This window comes from Beta vulgaris, chromosome 4 (genome assembly GCF_026745355.1).
Source record: "Beta vulgaris subsp. vulgaris cultivar EL10 chromosome 4, EL10.2, whole genome shotgun sequence".
In the NCBI taxonomy this organism is placed as follows: domain Eukaryota; kingdom Viridiplantae; phylum Streptophyta; class Magnoliopsida; order Caryophyllales; family Amaranthaceae; genus Beta; species Beta vulgaris.
Genome location: NC_079205.1, coordinates 54,151,557 through 54,161,084, shown reverse-complemented (window position 1 = coordinate 54,161,084; position 9,528 = coordinate 54,151,557). Strand labels below are relative to the sequence as shown.

The window sequence follows — 9,528 nt, the reverse complement described above, 5'->3', positions numbered from 1 at the left end:
TTATTTATATTTTTAAAATTGAGGAGTAAGTATGGACATAAAGCATTTAGAAGTTTGAGGAGAGTGCCACGTGAAATATAGGCGTCATTAGGCACGCCTTTTAATAGATTACTAGTGAGTGTCTAGCTCGAGCAATGTCTCGGGTTGTTTCTTTTGGTAAATTTTTGTCTTGTGAGGAGCAAAAAGAGGCAAAATATCCCAAGCGGGCATAATGGCTTTGTCAATCAGGTGAGATTATTTTGTCACAATTTTCACATTACTCGATTTATGAATTTGTCGTAGTATAAATATCTTATTAGGTCGTTTAATGCTATTATTTGAAAGAGAATACTATTCTTAGATTTAGAGAGTAGAGAGTCCTATAGAGGGAGGTTGAAGAGTCTAAAGAGATTAAGAATTCTCCATGTAGAACAGTTCGTGATCTTTATCTTGAATCTCGGTTTGTGACGTAAATCGGTGAGATTCAACAAACGACCTACTTCTGAGTGTAAGTGTTGTCCCACATTGAATATGAAGAGAGAAATAAACAACCTAATAAGCTTGAATAACTCCTATTTCCAATTGATTTTTGGATAGTATCTTGCATTGTTTGGAATTGTAAGTTATCATCTCATGTAAACCTTGTGCTCTTTGTTGCTTATTCTATCTATTTCGTCTTCTGTTAATTTTGGCATAATATACTTCAATTACACAATTTTTTAGTGCCTACAATATTTATACGAAACAGTTGGAGTCCTAAATACCCTTTTCTTAATAATCTTAGAGATTGCTAGTTTTCAGTTCTTCGATCGTGTCATAATATTAGACGAGCAAAACAAATTTGATGATCTACAATCTCGATTCTCGACAATATATATGTAGAAGTGATTTCACATCAGAAAAGAGAATGAATTTTACGTGTTGTAACTTTTATGAATTAGTGATGTAGCTCTAATGAAAAAGTGATGTAACTCCAAAAAAAAAAAATATTAGAAAGAAAAAAATTCAAAAATATTTTTTTTTTGGGCTCAAAATTTTTTAGGAGGTATAACTTTGATGAACAAGTGTTGTAACTCTAATCCAATCGTGTGGTTGAGATTTATTCTCATTCCTCATGTGATCTGACTATAAGGGGTCCACCACTGGAGACCCCTAAGGACCCTACTGGACCAACACTCACTCAGGTCAGCTAGCCAGGTGCACAGGTCAACACTTGAGAGTAGGGGGATATAAGGGAATCCCTACTCCGAAACACAAGTAGGTAGTGGGGTTCGAACTTGTAACCTCCAAGTCACAAAGTGAGTTCCCTACTTCCCCACCATCTCCACCAAGCAAACTTGTATATATGTATTATGTATATATGTATTTTTTTTGGGCCCCCTTTCGAGAACACATGATAAGATGAATTTCCTCTGGGCTGCCCTCGCACAAGACCGCTCAGTGAAAGGTCCAAACCTATATAACATCTATTGGGTGTACACTAATTAGTGTGCACCGGGTTCATACGAGTTTTTTTTATATTTGTATATAGTGTTTACTATTCACATTTTACACTTTCATTGTATTCAATGATTTATATTTTAGGAAAAATATAGTCATACGAGATTTTGTTAGATTTGTCTCAATATATATTTTTTTTAAATATCAACTTTTTAGATAATTTAATTATTGATAATTAAAGATATTAATGTTTAAAATCATCAACTGACAAATGTAAAAACATAAAATGGTGCAACTATTTCTAAACGGGATAAGTATATGATAATATGAGCTTATAAATTACTTGTAGGTCCAAAATATTACATAAGATAGGGTGTGGGGGCTCCCTTGTTCTATTACTCTTTTTTCAGGCACCTCACAGTTTGTGATTTGGTACCTTTTCTAAAATCTCTCCAATTAATTAATAAATCTTGCTTCTATTCCAATACATGTATGAACAGTTTTTTTTTCTCCGTAGCATCTGGCTTTTGCCTTTTACATGAAGTGGAAGGCCAAGTTGGTTTCCTAGGGTTAGAAAGGGAAGGGGGGTAGAGAGATTGAGATCGAATAGAGCTTTCAAGAAAGGTATAAACAGTGATGTTCGTTAGGTTTATCGCTAATTGTGTTATATTTCCTAGAGATTCAATTTTACATATATATTATTCCTCTCATTTCTTATAGTTCTTCTCTTTGGAGATAAAAAAAGTTGTTTAGAGACAAGGGTATATTTTAATGAACTCATATGATACGGTGGGGTAAAGATTAAAAAGATTGATTATACTTATTAAATACGCCTAAAGTAGACTACATATGCTATTTTTTTAATTATAAAGGAATTATCATTAATAACACACAAAACGACACCGACAATAACAATCTACCTCGATATATAGATGTTTAATTTAAAAATACCAATGAAACTCTTAACTCCTAATCCACAAATGACTTTTCTTCAACCCAACTCCGATCCCACACTACATTACCATCTTAGCTTGACCGTGATTTGTCTAAGATTCGATGACAATGTAGCTTTTTGGTGAATATCCACATAATTGGTATAACGAAGTAGGAGAGTAAAATTTGATCAAACTAATAAACCCAATCTTCTATCTTGTAAATACACAAAACTATGTAGTAGAGTCTAAACAAATTACTAGACTTATAAAAAAAAATTGCTAGACTTATAAAAAAAATTGGGGCTTATAATTAGCAAAAATCAATAGTGCGCCGCCCTTGAAGCCAAGAACATTTGGAGTTGTCTAGGGTTTTTGCAACGAAGAAGGACAGAGGCAGAAAGTAGTACAATGATCCACACAATAATGTAGATCGATAAACGAAAGAGTACCATTGAGATGATTGAATTATTGGAAGAATTTATTTTAATAGAAGATATATTACTATAAATACTTATTATAATACTAGTACTATTGTTGGACATAGAAACTACTCTATTAGGGTTATTGCGGATATAACTTCAGTTTTATAATTAAAGACATTCATTAAGTTGACCAACTAATCTACTTTATTTTGATTTTGTGATGAATTTAACAAAATCCACAAAAAAATTGTCCATTGTTCATTATCTTTGTTAAGTAGATTGCACTAGCTTTAATTCATTAATGACTTAATTGGTAATCGACTATGAACCGTATAATTATATATAAAACATTTTTATTGCAAATTTTTGAAAGAATTCTCATGTCAATATTGATGGTAATGCTATTTTACCATTTAAATATCTATTTTGTCTTAAAATTTCATTATCATTTATTAATACTTAGATATGGTGCATGTGGTAATATAAATTTAGGACGAAAAAACATATTTCTGAGTATTTGAGGATGTAATTTCGTTATTATAGATATTATATTTAATTCATTATCAATATAGTCATCTATTACCATCTATTGCAAAAGGATTGTATATTTTGGATGGTAAGCTTGCCACTGGCTGGCTGTGTGTGACTAAGCTTATTTTTTCTTCCATTCACACGGCTCATTTGTTGATGGGTTTGCTCACATGGTGATGGATGACAAAACATGTCATTTGGTGATGGGTTTTCTTTCACCATTGGGAAACATGTTTTTTTTGTTCAGCCCAAATTTGCTGATTTTGGTGATGAGTTATGTCACCATTGGGAGTGCTCTAATACATATCATATATTTGTAGGTATAGTGCTATTCATCCACTTGACACCTATTCAATTTTGGAGATATGAGAATTATTTCACACTTTGAACAAATACTAATGTAACACTGTTGGTCTGCTGGATATATTCTCAAGATAATGAAGCTTGACTATAGCTTTTTGTTCGTCCATCCAATTTGCTACCTTTTTATCCCTTTTTTTTTCGTTACATTTACTGTTGATTACCTCAAATTTCGTCCTCTCGCGCGCGCATCTGAAGACTTTGTTTTGACATAGCACTCGGTCTATATAGTTGTTGGATCACTGGATGGCAGGGGGGTGTCGATTTTATGCTCTATTCGCCTCATCCCCGCCCCACCCTATCCCTACCCGCCCCGTTCCATCATTGTTTGTCGGCTTCTCCTTCATCTCATACCCTATTCTTACTAAATACATATTATATATTAAAATATTTATTATTAAAATTCAATTTATATACTTATATTATTGATAATTTTATTTTGTAAATGTAATACTCGCAAATTGTTTGATATTATTAGGAGCATAATTACGAGTATAAAGTGGGTACGACGTGGTTACAGAATGAAGACGGGTACCCATGTTGTGCAGGTGGTAGATAGGGCGGGGATGAGTTTAAGTACATACCTGCTGGGGCGGGGATGAGTATGTAATTTCCCCCCACAATGGGTGGTGAGGCGAAGATAGGGACGAGAATTTTTGCGGGTGTGGGTGTGGAGGGACCATCCTCCATATCCGCCCCGCCCAGTTGCCATCCCTACTTCTATACTAATTAATTTATGATTATTAGTTGACGTTATTTAGCATAATAGATAAATTAACCTACTTAGTTTTGGAACCGACCCTCATCTATATTGACATCATTATTCATTAGCTTTATGGTTCCAAAAGGTCATGTGTGAAACCGTCTGAGTCCAAGACATGACTTAGGTGATAATGTGTTTAAACCTATCATCTATCAATTTAAACCAAATATCTATAAATTAATACTTTATGCCAATAAACCGTATGCTATGCCTATAAACTTATAATAAGACCTCGTTTAAGTCATTCTAATATGTTGAGACGCGTCTTACAAAAGACGCTTTGATTTGTCATGACCTTTTTGGACAAGAAAACGGAAAAATTAGGCATATAAATTTGATATAGAAAAGTGGGGTAGTGGTGTTGAACACTGCCCGAATTTTTTAATGAAAATTTTATAATACCCCCCTTATTTGCTGTACACTCTCTCGCCTACCACTTTCTTCTTTCACAAACATACTGATAGAGTATAAATCTATTTCTGGGGCCTCAACCATCAGCTTAAGCTTTTGGTTGAGTTGGTCCTTTGACATGGTATCAAGAGCCAGCGTGACAAAAAGGTCACGGGTTCGAATCTCCTCCACCCCTCCTTTCTCAGTGGAATGTTATTTAGCGCCAGATATGAGGGAGACCTTTGATGCACCACACTTCAAGCCCAAAGGGCTCTTGCGTGAGGGGGCGTGTATTCCTGGGACCTCAACCATCAGCTTAAGCTTTTGGTTGAGGCCCCAGAAATAGATTTATACTCTATCACATACCATCCCTTGGCAGCACCACTAGCCCACTGCAAAATGGCGGTCTTGGCGGAACCTAAAGTGCTAAATGACTCCCTGTAATATTTTGTCCATAAATGGTTATGTTTGGTGCAACAGTTTGAAGGTGCGTGGTAGTTCTTTGGTAGGCTAGTGGTGGTGCTAAGGGGTAGTGTGGTTGTAAGGAAGAAGAATGATGGTAGGAGAGGGGTTTTTTTAATGGTATGGAGAAGGACTCTGTCTAAACCTGTCCATACGGTGTTTTTGGACTGACATTTGCAGGTTAGACACTTGAGAGTAGGGAGAAATATAAAGGGAATCCCTACCCCTAAAGTACTATAGTATGGAGAATTCAACCTTGTTACAACATAAATCCCCAACCAACTACACAAAATAAGCTTGTGATTGTAGGTGGAAAGGTAGGTTTAAGTTGAGAAGTATAAACACTTCATTACAAAAATATATGCATTAATTGTAAATAGATAGGACGTTGTTTATACGCAATATTATCTTGGTGATTGTAATTGGAAAATTTTGGACATAAACTTTTACTATTTGGATTCACAAAAGACTTGAGAAAGCTGAAATTCTCTCTATAACTTATAGAAGTCAAAAAGAATAGGGAACTCAAGCCCTTCAAATTTGCCAACCTACAAAGACTCGTTGATATTGAATTTATTAGAAAGCGATTGCCAAGCTTCAACTTGATCTAAAAAGAATAAGTTAAGAACATTTTCATTGAACTTTGATAATATTCTTTTCGTGGCTTATTTACAACCTTCGTTATCTTTGTCACGACAATATTAGCTTACTCATTTACAACCATAGATGGTAAGTTGTTTTCAGAATCTAGGAGTGTGTCTTCCACTCGTCTTAGATCAAACTCGTCTTATTCTTGATTTTGATATGAGTATCTAGCGTTAATACGATGCCACTTTTCCTTCAAATTAGAAAAGGTGACAAATTTGGAAATGTCCTAAACTTAATGTTCTCAATGAGAAGTACTTATCATGTTTAATGCTTCATGTAGTGGTCCTTTGTTTCTCGATCCATAATTATGTTAATTTGAGGCATATGACAATGAATCACCATACTTAATTTTCAACATGATCGAGAATGTCTAAAGATTGTAATCAACTAACAAAAAGAAAGGATATAAAGATTATATTCACTTGTTTGTAATTTTATATGAGTTGTAATGAAAGTGAAAGTTAGGGGGGATATTCCCAATGGCCATACTTACCCCCATCTTTTGTTATCAGATACACCTCTATATATATATATATATATATATATATATATATATATATATGGTAAGAAGAAAATTTGTCAAGTTGTGGGAGTACATCTATATATACAAAAAGAGAGCTATATTTATTATATATGGAGTCATTTGATATAATAATATTAGTTATTTTTTATAAAATATGAAAATATGTATTTTTTTCCTTTCAAAAATTACCATTTAAATATCCTATTAATATAAAGAGTTTATTCAAGATTGTATAGCCAATGTAGGTTATCGAGTAGAGTCCACTTTTTTTTATTGAAGATTGTAATAATTCGACTCTTAATTCCTCTTTGTAAATGATATTTTAGGGGTTCCTCTCATGCAGGGTCTCTTAAAATTCTTTTCTTCTTGCCTTATAAAAAAAGAGTTTTTACGAATTATAATACCACAAACTTGATCATGGAAACTAGTACAAAAAACATCAAATGCTCTGGTTAAAAACCCATCAAATGCTCCGTATTTAACGCGTAGCAAAAGTCATACGAGCAATTGGACAATTGACAAATGCTCTGGTTGTAAGAAAAATCGGAGCATTTGTGGTTTTTTTGTCTTCAAAATTCGTCAAATGCTCCGGTTGTTTGGCTGATAACCGGAGCATTTGAGTATCAAGGGCTCCGTTTTTTTAGCTTAACCGAAGCATTTGTTCTTTTATTTATTTTTTAAAAAAATCAGCACCGTTTACAATATTATTTCTAAAGCTGTTACAAATATATTACGCACAACAGCTCTGTGACAATGCTCCACCTCGTGCCCTCCTCATTGCTATACAAAATTCATCCAAAGTATATCCAACAAATTGCACACAAAAATTCAATAATCCAACAAATTAACTTTCAAATTAAAATTATATTATATGAAGTGTAGAATTGAATTACAAAATACTACTCTAAATTCAAAGTATGTGTTTACATCATAAGTAACTAAATATCAAAATCAAAGACAACTATCAGTAAGGAAGGAAGCAAACTTGTCTCGAACTTCATTGATTTCCTCAATAGTGAACGACTCCTCCTTTGGCGTGTTGTAAATCTAATAAGAACAAAGACAATAATATATATGTCAAAATTTATCCGTTATTAGGTCGTTTTGCCATTAATTATATCTTTTTCATACCATATCAGTATTTTTAGCTTACAATCTATTCTAATAAGTTGTTTTGGGATTATTACGATGATTACAAGTCAAAGTTGATCGTTCAAGTCAATTTTGAGCAAGTAAATCCCTTTACAAGGTCTTTTTAGCCCGTTTTGGGTCCAGTGCATCCATTTCATACCACAACATGTAAGTTTAGCTTATAATCTACTCTAATATGTTGTTTTAAGATTACTAGGATAACCATAAGTCAAAGTTGATCGTTCTAATCAATTTTGTTCAAGTAAAGGTCATTTCAAGTTCGTTTTAGATCATTTTGGGTCCAATTCATTCATTTATATACCTTAACATGTAATTTTTGCTTATAATCTACTCTAACATGTTGTTTTAGGATTACTACGATGATTACAAGTCAAAGATGTTCGTTCTAGTTAATTTGTGCAAGTAAAGGCCTTTCAAGGTCGTTTTAGCCCATTTTGGGTCCGATTCATCCATTTCAACTCTAATAGCATGTAAGTTTAGCTTATATTATAATCAATTCTAATATGTTGTTTTAGGATTAATAGGAGGATTACAAGTCAAAATTGATTGTTCTAGTCAATTTTATGCAAAAAAAGAGACCATTTTCAAGGTCGTTTTAGGTTCAATTCATCCATTTCATACCATAAAATATAATTTTTGCTTACAATCTACTCTAATATGTTGTTTTAGGATTACTAGGATGATTACAAGTCGTATTTAACTTGCGGAGTCAATGTTGTGCAAGTAAATGCCAATTTATGGTACAAGTTGTTTAAAGACTAATTAGGAGAAAACCAAGTCATATAGTTTGTAAGGGGGATGAAATGTTACAAACCTTCTCTAGATCATCAAATTCCGTGCAAGAAGAAATTATATCGTACATAAACCTCATCACATAATAGCCGCAAGCAATCCCTTCATGTTGTTGTGCACACTAAATTCAAAAACATATATATATATTATAACCCGGTTTAACGATTTAAGTCTAAGACTGTGTACATCCATCAATAGTTATATTGTCGTTTGTCCGTTTTCTTTTTTCTAAGCATCAACTGATAATGAATTATTTTATTTGTAGAAACATTTGAAGTTATTATTCTTAAGATGATGATAATATAACATTATAGCCAGATAAGGAATTTAACCAAAAGAAAAAAAAAACTCGCGCCTAACGATTCAAGTGCTCCGTTGATCAACCGGAGCATTTGTGATACAAATGCTTGGGTTGATTAATCAACCGGAGCATTTGATAAGTAGCAAAAGCTCTTTTTTACACTAGTGAATTCAAGCTAGCAAGAACTATGAATTCGGTCAATCGACTTTGATATTTATCTTGTAATAAACTAATGAAAACACCCATTGGTAACCTTCAGTTTTTGGGTTTTTCCATTAGTAACTCTCGATTTTTTGTAATCCCATTAGTAACCCTCAATTATTGCACTAAACTTCAACCGTGAGATTATGAAGTAAAAAACATTGATTGCCGTTCAACGTTGAAAAATTCCATTAAAAATTAACGACACATAAACCAAGATGTTCTCAATTAGTTTTACAACACTCGAAACGAGATACTTAAGGTCATTTTTTTTAATTCCGACTTCAAATTTGACCCTTAAAAGCCAAAACGACTCCATAAACCTTAACCAAGTGACATGCAAACTAATGTGGAAAGCGAGGTATATATATCTGGGTTTTTTTGCAAAATTCGACCACAAATTTGATCCAAAAGGGCCAAATCGAGCAATTTTTTTGGCACGCAAACAATGTGATAATTGGGAAGCAAAATTGAAACATTAACCTTAACGGAAAGTTAATAGAATTAACAGTTTTTAGTTTAAAATATTAAGGTTGAAATTTATGCAATAATTATTGAGGGTTACCAATAAAATTAAAAAAATTTGAAGATTGCCAATATAATGGAAAAACCTTAAAATTGAGGGTTAC

General features: G+C 33.0%; 1 long non-coding RNA gene across 1 annotated transcript; it reads right to left on the bottom strand.

Moving 5' to 3' along the window:
* Positions 1-7,297: 7,297 nt before the first annotated feature.
* LOC125496297 (uncharacterized) lies at positions 7,298-8,506 on the bottom strand. Its single transcript, XR_007272975.2, has 2 exons — positions 8,420-8,506; positions 7,298-7,500 (listed from the first exon to the last, which is right to left on the bottom strand). It is a non-coding gene; the product is annotated as an uncharacterized LOC125496297 (long non-coding RNA).
* Positions 8,507-9,528: the final 1,022 nt, after the last annotated feature.